General features: G+C 40.4%; 1 protein-coding gene and 1 pseudogene across 4 annotated transcripts in view; both read right to left on the bottom strand.

The window, feature by feature from the left end:
- MYO3B (myosin IIIB) overlaps positions 1 to 24,429 on the bottom strand; it is a 519,880-nt gene that overhangs the window by 280,048 nt on the left and 215,403 nt on the right. The gene's annotated exons all lie outside the window — the stretch shown is intronic.
- Positions 20,017 to 20,243, bottom strand: LOC147378511 (large ribosomal subunit protein eL39-like; annotated as a pseudogene).

Below are 24,429 nucleotides of genomic sequence, written 5' to 3'. Positions count from 1 at the left end.
CAACTTTTACGGAACTTAAAAACAAGCAATAGGATATAGACATCAATAACAAGAACTCAAGGCTAAAAAGTGTAACCACTAGAGTGGTTCAGATGAAGTAAACAATTCTAGTTAGGTAAACAGTGTTTCACTGGAGAGGTGGTATTTAGGTCTTAAATTAGGAAAGCAATATTGACCAGAAATACAAGAGAGGAGCATTCTAGTGCAGAACACAGTAGGAATGGAAGCCCATCCGCTCATATGGGGAACAGAGTAGAATAGGATAATACAACTGTAATATAGATGGGGTGAGACCAGGAACATCTTATGCAGATCCTAGAAGATCATACCATTGAGCTTGAGTTTTCTTTCTTAGTCACATTGAAGTGGCTTTTTTGAACAGCAAGATAACACAATTACTTTAAAAAACAAACTGGAACCATACTAGAAAGTAAATTAGAGGGAGGGAAGTAGGCAGGGAAGGGATCCATTTAGGAAACATACAGTCTGAATTAAAGAAATGAGAAGGGAAAAATGATGACTGTAGCTGTGGAACTTGAAGGCAAGTCAAGAGTATGGAAAGAAAAAACAAAGAACCATCAATGGAATCTTAGACCAAGTTAAATCTAAGGACAGACCTGTAGCTAAATCTTTGTGAACATAACAATCTACTTTTTACCTTCACTATCCAATTACAATCTCTCTTGATGAAAACCAAAGATCTTAAGTTACCAATTCAATGGTCTCTCCCCATTCTATTCTCTATTCACTGATGATCACCACTGACTTGCTCCTCCTTCTTGAAATATTCTCTTTCCTTGCCTGCAATGATGCCACATTTTTTAGTTATTCTCTTACTTCTCCCTGACCACTTTTGCTCATTTATTTTCACTACCAGGTGGAATAAAATGACAAGGTAGAGGAGAGAGGGTCTACAAAGACAAGCCCAAAATGAGGAAGAATGGAAGTAGAATATCAGCCTTTATGCCCACAGGCTTGGAACTTGCTGCTAAACAAACTCTGGCTTTACCTGGTGGATAAAATGACCCAAATAGAGTATTTATTTGCATCCTATGGAGAAGGCCATCTCTACTCTCACAATTCCAAATAAGTCTACAGATTCCACTGCAAATAAGTGGATTTAACTACAGTGCACCTGTCTGGCACAAAGTGAAAATTAAAAGTGTAAGAAAAGCAGCAAATACTACTCCATAAAATTTACAGTTAATTGCTGCAAATGACTTTTATAATAGCCATAATGAGACATAATTTACATACCATAGAGTTCACTCATTTAAAGTATACAATTCAAATAGTTTTAGCATATTCACAGTTTTGTAACCACTAGTAATCAATTTTTAGAACATTTTCATTGTCCCCAAAAGAAGCTCTATATCCTTTAGCAGTCACTCCCAATTTCCCTTCAACCTCCTTAGTCCCAGGTGACTACTAACCTACTTCCTGTTTATATGGATTGCCTAGTCTGGACATTTCATATAATATGTGTGGTCTTTTGTAACTTGCTTCATTCATTCAGCAAAATATTTTCAAAGTTCATCCATGTTGTAGCATGTATCAACACAATATTCCTTTTTATTGATAAATAATGCTCCATATAAGGATATATCATAACTTGTCTATCCATTCATCATCTGAGGGACATTTGGGTTGCTTCTACTTTTTGACTATTATGAATAATGCTTCTATGAACATTTGGGTACAAGTTTTCATGTGGACATATGTTTTCATTCCTCCTAGGTGTATATACCTAGGAGTGGAATTGCTGGGTCATATGATAACTTACTTTGCCAACAAAGGTCCATCTAGTCAAGGCTATGGTTTTTCCAGTGGTCATGTATGGATGTGAGAGTTGGACTATAAAGAAAGCTGAGCCCTGAAGATTGATGCTTTTGAACTGTGGTGTTGGAGAAGACTCTTGAGAGTCCCTTGGACTGCAAAGAGATCCAACCAGTCCATTTTAAAGGAGATCAGTCCTGAGTGTTCATTGGAAGGACTGATGCTAAAGCTGAAACTCCAATACTTTGGCCACCTCATATAAAGATTTGACTCATTGGAAAAGACTCTGATGCTGGGAGGGATTGGGGGCAGGAGGAGAAGGGGATGACAGAGGATGAGATGGCATCACTGCCTCAATGGACATGAGTTTGAGTGAACTCTGGGAGTTGGTGATGGACAGGGAGGCCTGGTGTGCTGCAATTCATGGGGTCACAAAGAGTCGGACACGACTGAGCGACTGAACTGAACTGAACTGATGATAACTTTATGTTTAAGCTTCTGAGGAACACAAGACTATTTTCCAAAGGGACTGCATCATTTTAAATTCCCACAATCAGATACAATTTATTTTGAATATTTCATCTTGCTCTAGAAATAATTTAAGGCATCTCACAACGGCATGTGTTTAAATAAATAAAGGTACTTGCAATAAGGCAAGATAAAAATAATTAAAAGCAGAAGAGAAAAACAAAACAAAGGGGAAATTAGGGAATGAAAATAGGAATTAGAATACCAAATAAACTACTTTGTTAGAGGTGGCCACAGATTTGGTTCCAGGCTCTCAAGCAGGCAATGTGAAAGGGAAATGCAGTCTGTTCTCTATTCTTAAAATCCATTATATAAAAACAGACCAGCTGCTTGAAGAAGGATGATGAAGATGATGTTGCTGTTGACTGGTAAGGAGACTAGAGATTTACAATTTTACTGGGTTTTCACAGAAATGACTTCATATAACATAATGAATATTATTTCTGAATATTATTTCCCTTTAGTAAACATGGCCATGGGTTTCATAGGGCTGTTTCATATATCAATAACATGTTTAATCCCAACTGATATCTTGTATCAAAGAACCATCAAGTAAAAATATTCTCCCTGGGTGGCCAAGGAAACACAGAGTTCTCTGATCTTAATCTAGGCTTTATATCTACTAGCAACTAGGTGAATTTTTGTACAGTTAAGTCCCTTGATTCAGCACATGCTGAACGCAGCATCCAGATGCTGACATCCATCAAGGAAAAGAAAGGCAAGGTGCCAAGCTACCATGTGCTGTTCATTGCAAAGAATGGAAAGAAGATGGCTTAAAAAGTTTAGCCTATGAATCAAAAGCAACTCAAAAGTCAGGAGGGGAGATTGGGAGAGGTGGGAAAAGGACTGGAACATCACATCAGTTCAGTTCAATTGCTCAGTCGTGTTTGACTCTTCGCGAGCCCAGGAACTGCAGCACGCCAGGCTTCCCTGTCCATCACGAACTCCCAGAGCTTGCTCAAACTCATGTCCATTGAGTCAGTGACGCCATCCAACCATCTCATCCTCTGTCATCCTTTTCTCTTCCTGCCTTCAATCTTTGGCAGCATCAGGGTCTTTTCCAATGAATCAGCTCTTTGCATCAAGTGGCCAAAGGATTGGAGTTTCAGCTTCAGCATCAGTCCTTCCAAAGAATATTCAGGACTGTTTTCCTTTAGTATTGATTGGTTTGATCTCCTTGCAGTCCAAGAGACTCTCAAGAGTCTTTTCCAACACCACAGTTCAAAATCATCAATTCTTCGGCACTCAGCTTTCTTTTAGTCCAACTCTCACATCCATACATGACTACTGGAAAAACCATAGCTTTGACTATAAGGACCTTTGTAGGCAAAGTAATGTCTCTGCTTTTTAGTATACTGTCTAGGTAAGTCATAGCTTTTCTTCCAAGGAACAAGCGTCTTTTAATTTCAAGACTGCAGTCACCATCTGCAATCATTTTGGAGCTCAAGAAAATAGTCTCTCACTGTTTCCATTGTTTCCCCATCTATTTGTCATGAAGAGATGGGACCAGATGCCATGATCTTAGTTTTCTGAATGTTGAGCTTTAAGCCAGCTTTTTCACTCTCCTCTTTCACTTTCATCAAGAGGCTCTTTCATTCCTCTTCACTTTCTGCCATAAGGGTGGTGTCATCTGCATATCTGAGGTTTTGATATTTCTCCTGGCAATCTTGATTCCAGCTTGTGCTTCATCCAGGCTAGCATTTCGCATGATGTACTCTGCATAAGTTAAATCAGCAGGGTGACAATATACAGCCTTGGCGTACTCCTTTCCCACTTTGGAGCCAGTTTGTTGTTCCATGTCCGGTTCTAACTGTTGCTTCTTTACCTGCATACAGATTTCTCAGGAAGCAGGTAAGGTATTCCCATCTCTTTAAGAATTTTCCACAGTTTGCTGTGATCCACACAGTCAAAGGCTTTATTTCATAAGTGACATGAAAACAATAGGAAAGTCACATTTGCCTCTTAAATGATGGCAATAATGATTCCAACTAAAATTTCAGGCCATAGTATATAGTGGAAGTGGGAGGAGGATTAGATTAAGAAGAAAGATAATGGCCTAGTTCAGTGGTCTCGCTGGCATTGTGTCTACCCATATTTAGTGCCCTTTCTTTTACATGGTAAAATTTTGGTAATTTGGTTCTTTTGGTAAATATTTAAACTGACTAAATACTTCTCTGGCTGATTGCCAATTGTATGAATATTATTGATGATATTCAGTCAATTTGGGGGAAAAAAGCTAAATCAGGTTTTCATTAACAACCTAAAGTGAAAGTGAAAGTTGCGCAGTCGTGTCCGACTTTTTGCAACCCCCATGGAATTCTCCAAGCCAGAATACTGGAGTGGGTAGCTTTTCACTTCTCCAGGGGATGTTCCCAACCCAGGGATTGAACCCAGGTCTCCCTCATTGCAGGCGGATTCTTTACCAGCTGAGCCACAAGGGAAAGCCCAACCTAATTGCTACTGAAAAATCTGGAGAAAATACTGTCAGATAAAAAGTAGTTGTATGAGATTTCCCTGGCAGTCCAATGGTTAAGACCTCTGTGCTTGCACTGCAGGGGGCAGGGCTGATCCCTGGCTGGGGAACCACAATCCCGCATGCCTTGCAGCAAGGCCAAAAAAAAAAAAGTAGTTGTAAATGTCACGCAAATGAGGATTTTGCACAGCTACTGGCTGCCTGGGTTCCTGTTTGTGAGGATACAAACAACTAGCAACCCTGTCTTCTGCCATCCCTCTGCCCAGCTTCTGACAAAAAAGAACCTTCCAAGGCGATGAACTACAAAGCCAAAGAGATGGCTCCTTTTGCTTTTGGGAGAGACAGTTCTTCCTGAGGAAGTGGTCACCCAAGGAAGCCAGTTAGTGTTGTGCCTCTGTGTTTAGACCAAAAAATGAACACCAGGGAGGCCAGTACAGAGTCTTGTTCAAGCACTAAATTTTTGTATGATAAAATAGTTTTCTTTTTTAGGCAAGCGAAATCAACTGTCAAGGAGAGCCTGGGGAGTCCTTAAGGCCCCTGCCTTAACATGAAGGAGCAGAACAGCTCCATCTATTACATCAAAGCCTCATCAGAGACCCTAATCCTTTCTGAAAGGAACTCTCAGGCAGCCAAGCCTTTAATTTGATGCATAATGGGCCCTCTAATTAACCCTTGCAAAGCAAAGCATAGACACACAGACACTGCAGGGAACAAATGTTCTTGGGGGTTGATAAAGAAAGTGGGGGTGGGTAGTGTGGATAGCTTCTGCTCCCACTGTTAGTGATCTAACTCCATGCATATGTTTCTAAATGGTTAGCTTTCTGTTTTCCTTTTTAATTTTCCTTCTTCTCTCTACAGGGAATGTGTCACTTGCCTGCTCTGTACTGGTGTGTCCTGAGCTTCAAGCCACTCTAACTCAGTGACAGGCATAGACAGGTGATGCAGAATGACTGTGTCACTAAATATATTCATAGCAGCAAATCAGTGACATGATAGGCTATTTCAGGCCATTTACTCACCCACCCTGCTCTAGGACAAACTACTTGTGCTCAAAAAAGAAAAAAAAAAAAGTAAAAAGAGTAGGAACATATGCCTGAGGGGAAGAGAGAAGGAAGAGAGAGTAACAGCTCTAGTATTTCTCTGATGTGTTCTAATTCAACAGAAGATGTCTAGATTGAAAACGCCGTTGATCCTCCTCGTGGAATCCTATTACTGGATGGAGACAACTGTATACTATGTTGCCAAGGACAGGTAACAGGTTAGATGGGTCATGGGTTTCACACTAGTGTGCATTAATAAATCACATACATATTAGACTTCCGGCTCATTTTATCAGATAATGAAATGAATGATTGAATGTATGACACAGTGGTCAATTATCATGTGGATGATATAAATTCTATTGTGCTGAAGACATTTATCTGTGAATCGATCTGGCTTTTCCAGCAAGGATCATAAATTACTAGCCTTCCATAACCATATGATAAATACTCTAATAACAGAATGCCACCAACTCCTGGTTTCCCAATAAATTTCTACATGGTTTCGGTTAGAGAAGTAATGCAGAGAATCTGGGTTTTCTAAATCTTTATTCTGTTGTCAAAATTATATATAGTATGAAGACCATGGAGAAAAGCCTGTCTTTCCCAAACAAACAGCAGTATGCTAAAGTCAGCAAGCGCAAGCTCCCTACGTATTACTGTTGCATTTTCAAGGATTTTGTGAACTGACTGATGTTATATTGGTATCTTGAAATTGGTCATGGTAGGAGTCCTTTTTACCCTGGAAATCAGTAAAATCAATGAATACAAATCAACCCCCTACCCCCACTCACTCAGTTGTTAAGTATCACTGCTTGTGGGCTAGAGATCCTGGGGAAAGCTATCTGATAATTCAACAGCACAATTCAATAATTTACATAGGTAGAAATCTCTTTTTAGCACCTTTTCCCTCTAATTCTTTTTTTCTCATTTCCTGTCCTGTTGAATTAATAAAATTTTCTATAAACCTCTTTTTTCCTTCTGTTGATTTAGAAACTAGACAACTTTATTAACATTATCGTGCATGTTTAACATATTTGCTTAACTATAAATTTTCCAGTAGTTTTATCCTCACTTTGAGCACAAGAACCTATGCATGCCATAACCATGCTTTAAACACTGCCTGCCAGTTTTGTGACTGTTTAGTTTTTACATGTTTTAGCCCAAATAGTTCTCCTTCTTAGAGTTAATAGTTACTTATATCACTCCTTCAGATTGTTCCATGAAGTCAATTTCATTTCAACTGAATTTGTTTCATTTGTTGTTTTGGTGGGTTGTCTTCTTAGCCTTAGGTTTCTTTACATGTTTTGAAATATCAGTTGGCAGGCTCACTTTGAGGAGGAGAAGGGTTTTGTTTTCCTTCTCATTTCCTCTGTGTCCACCCCCATAGACTAATAACTGTAGGGCTGTGTCTTTTCTGGGTTTCTAGCCCCAGTCTACATTGTAGAATGGCATTTTGTGCTCCTGTTCCGTGATTGCATTAGGTATACAGAAGAGCCCATCCCTGTGGCAGCAGAAGATATAGATCCAGCTGCCTACATATCCTTCTACCTCCTTGAGTCAGAAGCTGGCTAACAGCCATCATCCCAGGGAACAGTCAGCACCACCTCAGGTGATGGAGAACAAGGAAGAAACTGCCACAATACAGAATCATATGGCCCCTCCCTTGCCCCATTCTTTTCCCAGACTCTTTTTATCAGTCCTGGAGAACCATCCAAACACTGCTTCAAGCAGAAGTCCAAATGAATTGCTTGAAGCCCTCTTAGTCCCTTTATTCACAGGAACCAAACTCCCAGACACCACTACTTGCTTTTGATCCTAGGAGACTGTGACTTCAGCCCAGCAGAGCACTTCTTGGTTTTATCCATTCCAATCTGTCACAATATTTAGAGTCCTTCCTTTCCTCCCTACCACTATGTTTTTGGCCTTTTCTTTTTTCATGTGGCCTGTCATTATTACCTGTTTGGAAAAGCACAAACTTGAAAAGCCCCCTTGACAGAAAATCTCTTGCATCTTAAGGCAAAAAATCCTTAAATATCAAAATTGAATAATTTCTTAACACTATCCTAAATTATCTTTTTAGTTACACCTATAGATAAGAAGAATGTATTAAGCTATTAACATATGTGGCCAAGATTAACATCTATCTGTGAGATGTGCCCCTGATTTTATTTTATGTGGAGGAAGCAAAGTTTAGGTCATAGGCCACAAACTCCCCCACTTCCATTTTCATCCATCACACATTTGTATTCCCCTAAGCAGCCTTAGTGAGGCAATGTTTATATTAAAAGGAAAATTTCTGAATCTGTGGGACACAGTGAAAGCTATTCTAGTGGGAAGAGGGAAGTTTATAGCAAGACAGGCCTATTGCAATAAACAAGAAAAATCTTGAATAAAAAACCAAACCTACCATCTAATGGAATTAGAAAAAGAACAAGCAAAGACCAAAGTCAGCAGAAGGAAAGAATAATAAAGATCAGAGAGGAAATAAAGGGGGATTCTACCAAAAGGGCAAAGTTTCAAAGGGGAATTCTACCAAAAAAGAAAAAAAGAAGAGCTAATCCTATATGCAGATGACACCACCCTTATGGCAGAAAGTGAAGAGGAACTAAAAAGCCTCTTGATGAAAGTGAAAGTGGAGAGTGAAAAAGTTGGCTTAAAGCTCAACATTCAGAAAATGAAGATCATGGCATCTGGTCCCATCACTTCATGGGAAATAGATGGGGAAACAGTGGAAACAGTGTCAGACTTTATTCTTTGGGGCTCCAAAATCACTGCAGATGGTGACTGCAGCCATGAAATTAAAAGACGCTTACTCCTTGGAAGGAAAGTTATGACCAACCTAGATAGCATATTCAAAAGCAGAGACATTACTTTGCCAACAAAGGTTCATCCAATCAAGGCTATGGTTTTTCCTGTGGTCATGTATGGATGTGAGAGTTGGACTGTGAAGAAGGCTGAGCACCAAAGAATTGATGCTTTTGAACTGTGGTGTTGGAGAAGACTCTTGAGAGTCCCTTGGACTGCAAGGAGATCCAACCAGTCCATTCTGAAGGAGATCAGCCCTGGGATTTCTTTGGAAGGAATGATGCTAAAGCTGAAACTCCAGTACTTTGGCCACCTCATGTGAAGAGTTGACTCATTGGAAAAGACTCTGATGCTGGGAGGGATTGGGGGCAGGAGGAGAAGGGGATGACAGAGGATGAGATGGCTGGATGGCATCACTGACTCGATGGACGTGAGTCTGGGTGAACTCCGGGAGTTTGTGATGGACAAGGAGGCCTGGTGTGCTGCAATTCATGGGGTCGCAAAGAGTTGGACACGACTGAGCGACTGAACTGAACTGAACTGAATCCTGTATTTCTCAAACAATTCCAGAAAACTGAAGAAGATGGAACAAAAACTCCGAATTTATTCTATGAGGCCACCATTACCCTGATACCGAAACCAGACAAAGATACTACAAAAAAGAGAAAATTGCAGTTCAATATCTCTAATTAGAAATCTTCAACAAAATCTTATGAATCAAATTCAACAGTATATAAAAGGAACCCTGCATCATGATTAAGTGATTTATTCCAGGGATTCAATGTTCACAAATTAATGTGATACACAACATTAACAAAAGAAAGTATAAAAACCACATGGTTATCTCAATAGACACAGAAAAAGCATTTGACAAAACCCAACATTCATTCATGATAAAAAAAACACAAAAAGCCCTCAGCAAAGCTGGTATAGTAGGAAAACATACGTCAACACAAGAAAGGTCATTTAAAACAAACCCACAGGTAACATCATACCTAATGTGAAAAGCTGAAAGCCATTCCTTTCAGGAACAAGACAAGGATACCCGTTCTCACCACCACTATTTGACACAGTATTGGAAGTCCTAGCCACAACAATCAGACAAAAATAAATAAATAAAAGACATCCAAACTGGAAGGGAAAAAGTAGAGATGTCACTACTTGCAGATGACATGATATTATATATAGAAAATTCCCAAAATAAAATTAGTTCTCTTGTAGCTCAGTTGGTAAAGAACCTGCTGCAATGCAGGAAACCTGGGTTTGATCCCTGGGTCAGGAAGATTCCCTGGAGAAGGAAAAGACAACCCAATCCAGTATTCTTGCTTGGAGAATCCCATGGACAGAGGGGCCTGGCAGCTACAGTTCATGGGGTTGTGAGAGCTGGACCTGACTTAGCAACTAAACCACCACCACACAAATAATAAACTACCAGAAAGAGAAAGCAAGGAAACAGATTTAAAAATCACATCAAAGAGAATAAAATGCCCTGGAATAAAATTAATCGAGGAGGTGAAAGACCTGTACTCTGAAAACTACAAAGCGGTGATGAGGTAAATTGAAGGTGACACAAAGATATCCCATGTTCTTGGGCTGAAGAATTACTATTGTTAAAATATCCATACTACCCAAAGAAACCTACAGATTTAATGCAATCCCTATCAAAAAACCCAAGGAATTTTTCACTAGAACTAGAATAAATAATCCTAAAATTAATACAGAGTACCCAAAGACCCTGTATTGAGAAAGCAATCTTGAGAAAAAAAGGACAAAGCTGAAGCCATCAGATTCCTTGACATAAGAAAAGGTATGGTAATCAAAACAGCATGGTACTGGCACAAAAACAGACACATCGATCAATAGAGCAAAATAGAGAGGCCAGGAATAAACTCATGCATATATGGTCAACTAATCTAAGGCAAAGAATATACAATGGTGGAGACAGTCTTTCCAATTAGTGGTGCTGGGAAGACTGGCCAGTTAAAAGTGAAGAAATAGATACTAGAACATTTTCTCATATCATATATAAAAATAAATTAAAATTTATTTTAATTTATTATTTTAATTTATTTAAAATAAATAAAACTAAAATTAAAGAGCTAAATGTAAGACCAGAAATCATAAGACTCCTAGAAGAGAATATAGGCAGAACACTCTTTGACATAAATTGTAGCAGTATTTTCTTTGGATCTGTCTCTTAAGGCAAAAATAAAGAAAAGAGACCTAATTAAACTTAAAACATTTTGCACAGCAAAGGAAATACTCAACAAAATGAAAGGACAATCTATGGAATAGTAGAAAGTGTTTGCAAATGATATGACCAACAAGGGGTTAATATTTGAAACATATAAACAGCTCATACAACTCAGTTTTTAAAAAAGGCCTCAGTAAAAATGGGCGGAAGATCTGAATAGATATTTGGCCAAAGATATATACAGATGGCCAATAGGCACAGAAAACGATGCTCTACATTGCCAATCACCAGAGAAATGCAAATAAGTACAATGAGATATCACTTCACACCTGTCAAAATGTCTATCATCAAAAAGTCTACAAACAACAAATGGTGAAGATGGAAAGGGAACTCCAGTACACTACTGATGGGAAAGGAAGTTGGTGCAGCCATGGTGGAAAACAATATGGTGGTTCTTCAAACACCAAAAAATAGAACTACCGTTTGATATGATCCAGCAATTCCGCTCCTGGATACACATCTGAAGAAAATTTGAATTAAAACATTAATTCAAAAAGGTACATGCACTCCAAAGTTCAGAGCAGTATAATTTACAATAGCTAATATAAGAAATCAACCTACATGTCCATCAACTGATGTGTGGATAAAGAAGATGTGGTATATATAGATATACAATGAAATATTACTAAGCCATAAAAAATAATTAAATTCTGCCTTTCACAACAATGTGGATAGATCTAGTGGGAATTATGCTTAGTGAAATAAGTCAGACTGGGAAAGACAAATACTCTATGTTATCACTTACATGTGGAATCTAATAAAAAAAAAAAGTCTGCATATTAAAAAGAAACAGACTCACAGATACAGAGAACAAAGTAGAGGTTACCAGTGGGAAGAGGAAAGGGGGAAGGTGGCAAGATAGGGGTGTGGAATTAAGAAATACAAACTCTCATATATAAAATAAATAACCAACAAGGACATATTATACAGCACAGGGAAATAGAGCCATTATTTTGTAATAACTTTAAATGAAGTACAGTCTATAAAAAACTGAATCACTGTGTTATATATCTGAAACCTATATAATACTGTAAATCAACGACATGGTGGCAGTGGCGGTGGTGGTGGCGCTCTGTCATGTCTGACTCTTTGTGACCCTATGGACTGTAGCCTGCCGGGCTCCTCTGTCCATGGCACTTTCCAGGCAATACTGGAGAGGGTTGCCATTTCCTACTTCAGGGGGTCCTCCCAAACCAGGAATTGAACCCAAGTGTCTTGCATCTCCAACACTAGCAGGCAGATTCTTTACCACTGTACCACCTAGGGAGCCCATACATCAATTTAAAATAACAGAAAAGAAAGGAAATTGCCAGCTCTGTAGAATGTCATGTCACTGATCATGGTCCTGAAACATCACGTGCTATGAGAACATAGCTTTTTCTCTTAATCCTGGGTTCAGAAATGGCTCCTCTTCAACGTCTCCTGGACTTCTGAACCAAATGATGAAGGATGTATGGTGGGAATAGCAGCAGTGGATTGGGGTCAGGGGAAAGGGAATAGGTGAAATGGAGAGGAGCGGGCAGAAGTTGTTGGAGGGTAATAACCACTAAGAGTGCTGGGGAAGGGATTTGTTTTGATGTTATTTCCATATATTCAAAGCAACCAAAACAAACAAAAAATAATCCACAGGCAACTATGTAGTTGTCATCATTCACTTTTACCAATCCTATCATGTTTCTAACTGTTGCAATTTTATTTTTGCTCTGGGAAAGTATACGTATGTTGTTTGTTGCTGTTAGTCATTCAGTTGTGTCCAACTCTTTGCGACCCCATGGACTGTAGCCTACCAGGCTCCTCTGTCCATGGGATTTTCCAGGGAGAATACTGGAGTGGGTTGTCATTTCCTTCTCCAGGGAATCTTTCTGACTCAGGGATCCAGACCATGTTTCCTGCATTGCAGGTGGATTCTTTACCACCGAGCCACCAGGGAAGCCCATATGTATGTTAGGAGAGTGAATCTGACTACCTTTTACACCTCTCATAATCTTCCTAATGTTATATTTTTGGCTAGAAGAGACTGTTCAAAGATTATGAGTCATAACATCCAACTTCTAACCAGGTCCATCATATGCTGTGCATAATTTTGAAGATAGCACCTCCTCTCTAGGGTTCTTGTTTCTTCAGAAGGAACTGATGTTTATGATTCCTGCCATGTGCTAGAAACTGAGCCAGATATTAAGGATACAAAACAGAAAGACATTCTCTGCTCCCAAGGTACTCAAAATGTGAGTGGGGAGATAGACATACAAACCAATAATTTCCGAATGGCTTGACCTGCTGCTCTCCCTTCCTTATTATGAAGATCTGTCAAAGGTACCATGCTGACATGAAAGCATGAAGGAAAGGGGACCTAATTCAAGTTAAGGAGGCAGGGGATGGCCCACTTATTCAACTTTGCTAGAAAATGCAAAGAGTATGGAAGAGAAAATGCTATTGCATAGACAGTCTATTCTGAATGGCTTAGTGTACTGAAGAGCCTTGGTGTATTCTTTCAGTAATGCAAAGCCACAGTATGATTGTGAGGAGGGCATGACTTGAGCAGTTTAGGGGTTTGGAAAGATGCTGACTTATGAGGGATGGTTTCCAATGACTGCAGTTGTAGAACCAAGGAGAGTAGCATGGAAGCTCTTGCCCTATTATAGCACAAAGCTGAGTCATCACCTAGGAACACCAGAGACCTGTATGATGGAATATTCTGGGCACCCATAAGAAGCCAGATAGCAAAACTACCAGCCTAAGTTGGGAGGAGATAGGGGAAACCACATATCCTATACTATAGTTAGTGCTCTCACCTCCAGAGGCTCTGGGTGCTTTGGCCATGGATATGAGGTGGACAAAAGACCATGTCCAAACACTCCTAACTTATATGGGTACAGGGGAAGAAGAAGCGTGATTTTGACAGGTATTCAACAGTCTGATCACCCTTGGTACCATGTATGGAATGACAAGGGAAAGTACAGGAGAAATCTGAGCAGCCAGACATGGGTCCTCTTCATATCTCCACATGGAAAAAGGTGTGTTTCGGGGCGGTGGAGTGGCTGTTGACATTCTGCCTCAAAAACATACATACAGTATCATTCAGCCATAAAAAAGTAATGAAATACTGATATATGCTACAACATGAACGAATCTCAAAAACACACAGAAGGTCACCTGTAGTATGATTTCATTTATATGAAATATCCAGACTAGGTAAATTCATCAAGAAAGCAGAAGTAGAAAGTAGATTAGTATCAGCCAGGGGCTAGAGGGGAGGAGGAAATAGAGAGTAACTTCTTGGTGGGTACAGGGCTTCCTTTGTAATAATTAAAATGTTTTGGAACTAGGTGTAAGTGGTGGTTGCACAACATTGTGTATGTACCGAATGCCACTGAATTATTCACTCTAAAGTGGTTAATATTATGTTATGTGAATTTCACATCCATTAAACACACACACACGCTGCAGCATCATGAGACTCAGAAGAGATATTGTACTATGATGCAGAACTGGGTTTGAATTTTAGTTCTGCCAGTTTCTAGTAGGTCCAGCTGCGAGAGCACAGGCTGGTCACTGAATCCCTAAGGTGCTCAGCCCTGGATCTGAGTAGTGACCTGCCTCATATGGCAGCAGTGAGGAGTCACAGAAACAGCGCATGTAAAATCCACTTCACTGTGACACATGACAAGCTTTAAATAATTCCTCATGATTAATGTCTGTGCTTCTCACATACACAATTCCAAATTTATTCAACTAATTTTATTTTAACTCTCAAGTATCTTTTATGCTATATCTTATTTAGTTGAGGGTAAACTTTCTTTGCTTTGGAATGAGTTTTGCCAAGAACAAAGATTTTCACATAGCAGAGACCCTGGTCATAATTAAAAAGATCTACAGTGGTACAAGTTACCCAGTTCAGGTTCACAGCAAATATCACTAAGTGATCACGGTCCTCTATCCTGGATGTAGCCTCTGAATCCTTCTAACACAGCATTCTAAAAAGGTGATCTGGTGGTTAGTGCTGGGATGCAGGATGACACCAACTGGTCATCTCTTTCTATTGTAAGTTGTTCCTCTCAGAGAAGCACATGTGACTATGAAATCTTAGAGCAAAAAGTATATTTGGTTCTTGAAGTTCTCAATAAAGGCCAGCAAATCATTGACAAGTACAAAAACATCCCTCTTTTACTATTGGTCAATAGGCTTGGGAAGAGGAATTTAACACAAACCCTTAACATTTGAGACATTTTTTTTAAAAAAGGAAAGAGAAAAAAGGGAGGAAGGAAAGTAAAGGAAGAAAATACACTATGACTCTGTGGTGTAATACTAATACTTGAGGTTGTGCTGAGGTTGTGGGTACTAAAGGATTTTACACTATCCTCACTGGTAGATGGGTAGACATTGCTATCCTCATCCACAACTTAGGAAGCAGAGGCCTGGAGAGAACAAATGACTTGAAGACATTGAACCACAAAGCCAAGCTTCCCTGGTGGCTCAGATGGTAAAGAATCTGCCTGCAATGCAGGAGACCCGGGTTCCATCCCTGGGTCAGGAAGACACCCTGGAGAAGGGCATAGCAACCCACTCCAGTATTCTTGCCTGGAGAATTCCAAGGACAGAGGAGCCTGGTGGGCTACAGTCTGTGGGGTCACAAAGAGTTGGACACGACTGAGTGACTAACACTTTCACTTGACTTTCAACCACCAAGTCATGGGCTATATTGGTTTCCTAGGGCTGCTGTAACAAAGTACCACAAACTGATATTTATTCTCTCACAGTTCTGGAGCCTAGAAGTCTGAGATCAAGATTTAAGATAGGTAGAGCCATGCTGCCTCTGAAGGTGCTAGAGAAGGATCTACTCAAGCCTCTTTTGTAGCTGACGGTGGTTCCTTGCCTTGTGGCAACATAGCTCCAATCTTCACATGGCATTTTCTCTGGCTGTGTCTGAATTCAAATTCCCCCTTTTAAAGGTCACTCTTTGTGACCCATGGACTGTAGCCTGCCAGGCTCTTCTGTCCATGGAATTCTCCAGGCAAGAATACTGGAGTGGGTTGCCATGCCCTCCTCCAGGGGATCTTCCCGACCCTGGGATGGAACCCAGGTCTCCCACATTTAAGGCAGATTCTTTACCATCTGAGCCACCAGGGAATTTCACTAGTTACACCAAATTAGGCATCCACCCTACTCTAATATGATTTCATCTCAACTAATTACAGGTACAATGTCCCTATTTCCAAATAAGGTCACATTCTGAGATATGGAGAGTTGGGACTTCAACATATGAAATTTTAGGGGCACAATTCAACCCATATCACGGGATGATCAAGGCCACGTTTACTGCACCTGTGTGAGGAAGACTGCCTGAGTCTAAGAGTTTAAGTTTTGGGCCTCCACTGAAAGGAAGAATTCTCACTATTCACTAAAATATCAGTTCGGTTCAGTTTAGTCGCTCAGTTGTGTCTGACTCTTTGTGACTCCATGAATTGCAGCATGCCAGGGGTCCCTGGTCCATCACCAACTCCCAGAGTTCACTCAAACTCATGTCCATCGAGTCGGTGATGCCATCCAGCCATCTCATCCTCTGTCGTCCCCTTTTCCTCCTGCCCCCAAGCCCTCCCAGCATCAGAGTCTTTTTCAATGAGTCAACTCTTCGCATGAGGTGGCCGAAGTACTGGAGTTTCAGCTTTAGCATCAGTCCTTCCAAAGAACACCCAAGACTGATCTCCTTTAGAATGGACTGGTTGGATCTCCTTCCAGTCCAAGGGACTCTCAAGAGTCTTCTCCAACACCATAGTTCAAAAGCATCAATTCTTTAGCACTCAGCTTTCTTCACAGTCCAACTCTCACATCCATACATGACCACTAGAAAAACCATAGCCTTGATTAGACAGACCTTTGTTGGCAAAGTAATGTCTCTGCTTTTGAATATGCTATCTAGGTTGGTCATAACTTTCCTTCCAAGGAGTAAGCATCTTTTAATTTCATGACTGCAATCACCATCTGCAGTGATTTTGGAGCCCCCAAAAATAAAGTCTGACACTGTTTCCACTGTTTCCGCATCTATTTCCCATGAAATGATGGGACCAGATGCCATGATCTTAGTTTTCTGAATGTTGAGTTTTAAGCCAACTTTTTCATTCTCCACTTTCACTTTCATCAAGAGGCTTTTTAGTTCCTCTTCACTTTCTGCCACAAGGGTGGTATCATCTGTATATCTGAGGTTATTGAGATTTCTCCCGGCAATCTTGATTCCACCTTGTGCTTCTTCCAGCCCAGTGTTTCTCATGATGTACTCAGCATAGAAGTTAAATAAGCAGGGTGACAATATACAGCCTTGACATACTCCTTTTCCTATTTGGAACCAGTCTGTTGTTCCATGTCCAGTTCTAACTGTTGCTTCCTAACCTGCATATAGGTTTCTCAAGAGGCAGGTCAGGTGGTCTGGTATTCCCATCTCTTTATGAATTTTCCACAGTTTATTGTGATCCACACAGTCAAAGGCTTTGGCATAGTCAATAAAGCAGAAATAGATGTTTTTCTGGAACTCTCTGGCTTTTTTGATGATCCAGCGGATGTTGGCAATTTGATCTCTGGTTCCTCTGCCTTTTCTAAAACCAGCTTGAACATCTGGAAGTTCAGGTTCAGGTATTGCTGGAGCCTGGCTTGGAGAATTTTGAGCATTACTTTACTAGCGTGTGAGATGAGTGTAATTGTGCAGTAGTTTGAGCATTCTTTGGCATTGCTTTCTTTAGGATTGGAATGAAAACTGACCTTTTCTAGTCCTGTGGCCACTGCTGAGTTTTCCAAATTTGCTGGCATATTGAGTGTAGCACTTTCACAGCATCATCTTTCAGGATTTGAAATAGCTCAACTGGAATTCAATCACTAAAATATAGAACACTTTAAATAAAATTCTTCTTTCAAAAAGCCAATCAATAGTCCTTCACATAAAAAATCAATTATGGGATATTTCCCCCCACTCATTAACCTAGTATGATAGCTATATCACACACTTGATCAAGTTTCAAATAAAAATAGTGAGGGGTCACCAGAAGTCACACACATACCTAGAAGGAGATGAAAGATCAAAAGTATCTATGATGACTTACCATATTTAAAATCACTGTTATAAATTTTGAATCCACTTAAAAACAAACAACAACAAAAACCAGCCCTTTCTTCATCACCCTCAAAGGGTGATATCTGCTATTTTTAACCCTGCCAGAAATTATCAGTAGGCTGGAAGAATGTAGTACTACAACATGAGCCTTCATTTCCATTTCTAATTAAAACACTTACTGATCCCAACCCAGATGTGTTTTTTTCACCATAGCCGGTGGAAACTTCACAATGGAAACTATAGTGTCCTCAGAATGGAGGAGCAAGCAGGCAAGAATCTGGGGCTTAGCATCAAACTGGAAGACCATCACAGCCCTTGGGAGAAGACCCAGGAAGGGTATCAACCAGGCCACTCCATTTTCCCATCTTATCCTTACAATCTCATCTCTCCCAGCCCACAGGTCAGCCTTGGTGGGGGTCACGATTGGCTTTCCTCAACATCCACCACCTGGATCTACTTCCTGACTCTCTCATCTGTTGGCATCATTGTTGTTGTGAGTTACAAAATTCACTGTGACCACTTACATTTGCTGAACTTTCAGTCTGTACCTCACTTCTTTTAACACTCCATAAAGAACCTAATTGTGGATTACTACGTGTCTACATGCTCTTCACGAGCCATAAGGATAGCACCTTGGTACCAACCTGAGCCTGTGGCTGCCCTGTTCAAGGACTGCATTCCTTATCTTCCTTTGTAGCTAGATGTGGCTACGTGATAAATTGCAGTTAACAATATATCGTATGGATTTGCCAGAAAGTCTTCTTCAAGGAAGGAAACTTTCATTTTTATCTCCTTCCATCTGCCCATAAATGTTGGAGCTACAGCAGCTATCTTGGTCCATGAGGGAATGGAAACAACACTTAATGGGCAGCACGAGGGCAGGAGTCTGGGTGGGTGCCACGTGCCCTGCCAGACCAGCAGTACATGCAAGTTTTAACACCCAGCTTACTTTATGTGAAAAGAAATAAAAATCTACCTTATTTAAGCCACTGTTATTTGGGATTTTCTTTCACAGCAGTCTTAATCTCAAGTGGTTAAGTGCTAACTAGAACTCCCATTTTACAGATAAAGAAACTGAGGCTCAGAGAGGTTAAGTAACCTGTTCAAGGTGAAAATTCTCAGTGGCAATGCTAGACTACAACCTGATTTCAGACGCTAAGCTCTTAATCTCTCCAACATATATTCTCTAAAAAGACCCTTCCCCATGCTAAAAATAGTGGCATCCTGCTTAACTCTTCCCTGTCTGTAGCATTTGTCTCCTCCCATGGCTTCCCTGATAGCTCGGTTGGTAAAGAATCTGCCTGCGATGCAGGAGACCCTGGTTTGATTCCTGGGTTGGGAAGATCTGCTGGAGATGGGATAGGCTACCCACTCCAGTATTCTTGGGCTTCCCTTGTGGCTCAGCTGGTAAAGGATCTGCCTGCAATGCAGGAGACCTGGCTTCGATCCCTGGGTTGGGAAGATCCCCTGAAGAAGGGAAAGTCTACCCATTCCAGTATTCAGTCCTGGAGAATTCCAAGGACTGTATAGTTCATGGGGTGGCAAAGAGTCAGACATGACTGAGCAACTTTCACTTCACTTCACAGACAGGTGCCATGCACTGTGGGTTCTGCCTTCCAGGGTCCTGGCAACAATTTCCTGTCCCACTGCTCCCTACTTATGTAGAAACACATGGCCGGCTGCAGCGGAGACAGAAGTGCTCAGCCTGTACGAGGTATGCCCTGGGATGTGGGGGGAGCTAAGGTTGTCTGCGCTTCAAGCGCTGTGACTCCTGCTAGGGCTGGTTCCCCCAGGCTGAGCTTGAAGGGCCTGCACCCTTGAGAAGGGAGCTGAGGAGTGTGTGTGTGTGTGTGTGTCCTGAGCTGTGGAAGTCGGCAAGCTGAAGTCTAAATAAACAGAAATTGGACAACAGATTCCAGAGGTGTCAAAAATGAGGTCATTGACACTTTCTTTTTTCCTAAACTAGAGGTTTCACACATTTATTACTGAACCTACTAGTACAGAGGCAAAGAAACAAAAAGAAAAATAATATCCCTCCCTACTTCTCACAAATGCCCAACTCTCCAGAGAGTGGTGATGTCTTCATCTTGTTGTGGTAAGAAGTATATGCAAGTGCATACAGACCCAGCTTGGTTCTTCTCCACTGGCTCCTCTTAGAGTTGTACCTGATTTTAAGACTAGTTTTCCTATTAGAATCCACTGGGGGATTGGACAGTTCTGCTTTTGTTTCTTGGCCAGGAATTACTTGATCCTGAAAGTCTTGTGAGAAGAACAGAATCAACCACACATCCCACGATGGCAGGGAAAAGGAAGGAGCCAGTGACACTTTCAAAAGTCAGTTTCAGAACGGTGATATGGCCAATTACAAAACATAAAAATAACAGCCACTGTTGGCTGGGCACAAATGCACATGAAGCAAGTCTTCTTGGGGTTGAAATTCCAGCTCTACTCCTTAACAGCTGTGGTCTTGGGACATGGCCTCTTTTGACCTCACTTTCTATTAAATAGGGATAATATTAGAACTACTTTACAGAACTGTGAGGATTAAGCAAAGTATATGACATGTAGGTCATATCTGAATGGTCTAGTGGTTTTCTCTACTTTCTTCAATTTAAGTCTGAATCAAATCCCTTATGATTATATAGTGGAAGTGACAAATAGATTCAAGGAATTAGATCTGATAGAGTGCCTGAAGAACTATGGACGGAAGTTCATGACATTGTACAGAAGGCAGTGATCAAGACCATCCCCATGGAAAAGAAATGCAAAAAAGCAAAATGGTTGTCTGAGGAGGCCTTACACATAGCTGTGAATAGGAGAGAAGCAAAAGGCAAAGGAGAAAAGGAAAGATATACCCATTTGAATGCAGAGTTCCAAAGAATAGCAAGGAGAGATAAGAAGGTTTCCTCAGCGATCAATGTAAAGAAATAGAGGAAAACAATAGAATGGGAAAGTCTAGAGATCTCTTCAAGGAACTTAGAGATACCAAGGGAACATTTCATGCAAAGATGGGCACAATAAAGGACAGAAAAGGTATGGACCTAACAGAAGCAGAAGATATTAAGAAGAGGTGGCAAGAATACACAGAAGAACTATACAAAAAAGATCTTCATGACCCAGATAAAAACGATAGTGTGATCACAACCTAGAGCCAGACATCCTGGAATGTGAAATCAAGTGGGCCTTGGAAAGCATCAGTACGAACAAAGCTAATGGAGGTGATGGAATTCCAGTTGACCTATTTCAAATCCTAAAAGATGATGCTGTGAAAGTGTTGCACTCAATATGCCAGCAAATTTGGAAAAGTCAGTAGTGGCCATAGACTGGAAAAGGTCAGTTTTCATTCCAATCCCAAAGAAAGGTAATGCCAAAGAATACTCAAACTACTGCACAATTGCACTCATCTTACACATTAGCAAAGTAATGCTCAAAATTCTCCAAGCCAGGCTTCAACAGTACATGAACCGTGAACTTCCAGATGTTCAAGCTGGATTTAGGAACCAGAGATCAAATTACCACCATCCGTTAGATCATCGAAAAAGCAAGAGAGTTCCAGAAAAATATCTACTTCTGTTTTATTGACTATGCCAAAGCCTTTGATTGTGTGGGCCACAACAAATTCTGGAAAATTCTGAAAGAGATGGGAATACCAGACCACCTGACCTGCCTCTTGAGAAATCTGTATACAGGTCAGGAAGCAACAGTTAGAACTGGACATAGAACAACAGACTGGTTCCAAATAGAGAAAGAAGTATGTCAAGGCTGTATATTGTCATCCTGCTTATTTAACGAATATACAGAGTACATCATGAGAAACGCCGGGCTGGATGAAGCACAAGCTGGAATCAAGATTGCTGGGAGAAATATCAATAACCTCAGATATGCAGATGACATCACCCTTATGGCAGAAAATGAAGAACTAAAAATTCTCTTGATGAAAGTGAAAGAGGAGAATGAAAAAGTTGGCTTAAAGCTCAAAGTTCAGAAAACTAAGATCTAGCATCTGGTCCCATTACTTCTTGGCAAATAGATGGGGAAACAGTGGAAATAGTGAGAGACTTTATTTTTGGGGGCTCCAGAATCACTGCAGATGGTGATTGCAGCCATGAAATTAAAAGATGCTTGCTCCTTGGAAGAAAAGTTATGACCAACCCAGACAGCATATTAAAAAGCAGAGACATTATTTTACCAACAAAGGTCTGCCTAGTCAAAGCTATTGTTTTTCCAGTAGTTATGTATGGATGTGAGAGTTGGACTATAAAGAAAGCTGAGCACCGTGAACAAATGATGCTTTTGAACTGTGGTGTTGGAGAAGACTCTTGAGAGTCCCTTGCACTGCAAGGAGATCTAACCAGTCCATTCTAAAGGAAATCAGTCCTGAATATTCAGTGGAAGAACTGATGCTGAAGCTGAAACTCCAATACTTTGGCCACCTGAAGCATAGAACTGACTCATTGGAAAAGACCCTGATGGTGGGAAAGACTGAAGACAGGAGAGAAGGGGACGAGAGAGGATGCAATGGCTAGATGGCGTCACCAACTCAATGGACATGAGTTTGAATAAACTCTGGGAGTTGGCAATGGGAGGCCTGGTGTGCTGCAGTCCATGGGGTTGCAAAGAGTCAGACACGACTGATTGACTGCACTGAGTGAACTGATGAGTGTAGGGAACAGAGCCTGGCATGAGTAAGAGCTATATATGTTAGTTATTATTATAATTATCTTCCAGGTTCTACATATACATTATATAATGTCACCCTTACAGTAACCTTCTGAGACAGGTATTCTCAGCCCCAATTTGACAACTGAATACCAAGGATCAGAGAGGTTAAATACTTTCCCCAGGGTTACAGAGCTATTAAGTGACACTGCTGGATAGCACACACTGCTCTCCCATGGCTGCCTCGTCTTGATGATGAGCCCAGCTGCACTTGGGGAAGGGCTGAGAATGAAAGGACATGGACAGATGTGTGAGCCATGCCACCATCTCTCCACCCCTAGCCCATGCACACAGCTCACTGCCGACTATCACTTGTCTATTTCAACTGCAGATTCTTTTTGATGTACGTTATGAAACTCAAGCATGTGTTTTCTTTTTTTGAATAAATGGTATAGATGGTAAATTCAGACTAACCTTATCTAAAAGTCATCTAACAAAAAAAAATCTACAAACAATAAATGCTGGAGACAGCGTGGACAAAAGGGAATCCTCTTACACTGTTGGTGGGAATGTAAATTAGTATAATCACTATGGAGAACAGTATGGAGTTTCCTTAAGAAACTAAAAATATTGCTGGATCAATCCCACACCTGGACATATATCTGAAGAAAGCCATAATTTGAAAGGATGCATGTACCTGGATGTTCACTGTGGCACTATTTACAATAGCCAGGACATGGAAACAACCTAAATATCCATCAGCAGGGGAACGGATAAAAGAGATGTAGTGTGTGTGTGTGTGTGTGTGTGTGTGTCTATACACACACACACACACATACTCAGCCACAAAAAGGAATGAAATAATGCCATTTGCAGCAACACGTATGGACCTAGAGATTGTCATATAGAGTGAAGTAAGTCAGAAAGAGAAAGACAAATATTGCATAGTATCGCTTACATGTGGATCTAGAAAAATAGTGCAGATGAACTTATTCGCAAAGCAGAAATAGAGTCACAGATGTAGAAAACAAACTTATGGTTACCAAGAGAGAAGGTAAGGGGTGGGATGGATTCGGAGACTGAAATTGATACATATACACTACCTTACATAAAATGGACAATGGATGAGAACATACTGCCTAGCACGGGGACCTCTCCTCAGTGCTCTGTGGGGACCTAAATGGGAAGGGAATCTAAGAAAGAGTGTATGTACTCTTTCATATATATATATATATATATATATATATATAAACTGAATCACTGGCATGAGTAAGAGCTATATATGATATATATATAAAACTGAATCACTTTGGTGTACAGCAGAAACTAACACAACATTACAAAGAAACTATACTCCAAAAAAATTAATAAAAAAATTAAAATAAAAGTCACTTAACATAATATGCTACAAGCACTAATATGAAATCTATGACGTATGCTACAGACTTGGTCTCTTACAAGTTCCAAGTGCATTTGTTGGGAAATAAACAGAATATTCTGACAAGAGTCTGGGGCACCTACTTTACCATGCCATTTGCTTATTTTGGATTAGGCTGAACTCCTCATTGCCACAGTTCTCAGGACAACAGTATATTTCAGGTATGTGCAGATATTACACTGTGTTTCAAACTTCAAGTCACACTAAGGTTTGTACCATGAGAAAAGCAGATTTTATCAGCTGAGTTTACAGGTGGAGTATAAGTGAGATTGAATCGGGCCCTTGGTGTTTTTAGATGATCTATTAGGTAATCAAAATTAGGTGCTCTTCAGGGAGATATAACCTTGAAACACA

The sequence above is a fragment of the Bos grunniens genome, chromosome 2, assembly GCF_055505025.1.
Source record: "Bos grunniens cultivar Pamir isolate PY7600 chromosome 2, Bosgru_T2T1.0, whole genome shotgun sequence".
Lineage (NCBI taxonomy): Eukaryota > Metazoa > Chordata > Mammalia > Artiodactyla > Bovidae > Bos > Bos grunniens.
Note: the sequence above shows the minus strand (reverse complement) of the source record. Positions and strands in the feature narration are given on the sequence as shown.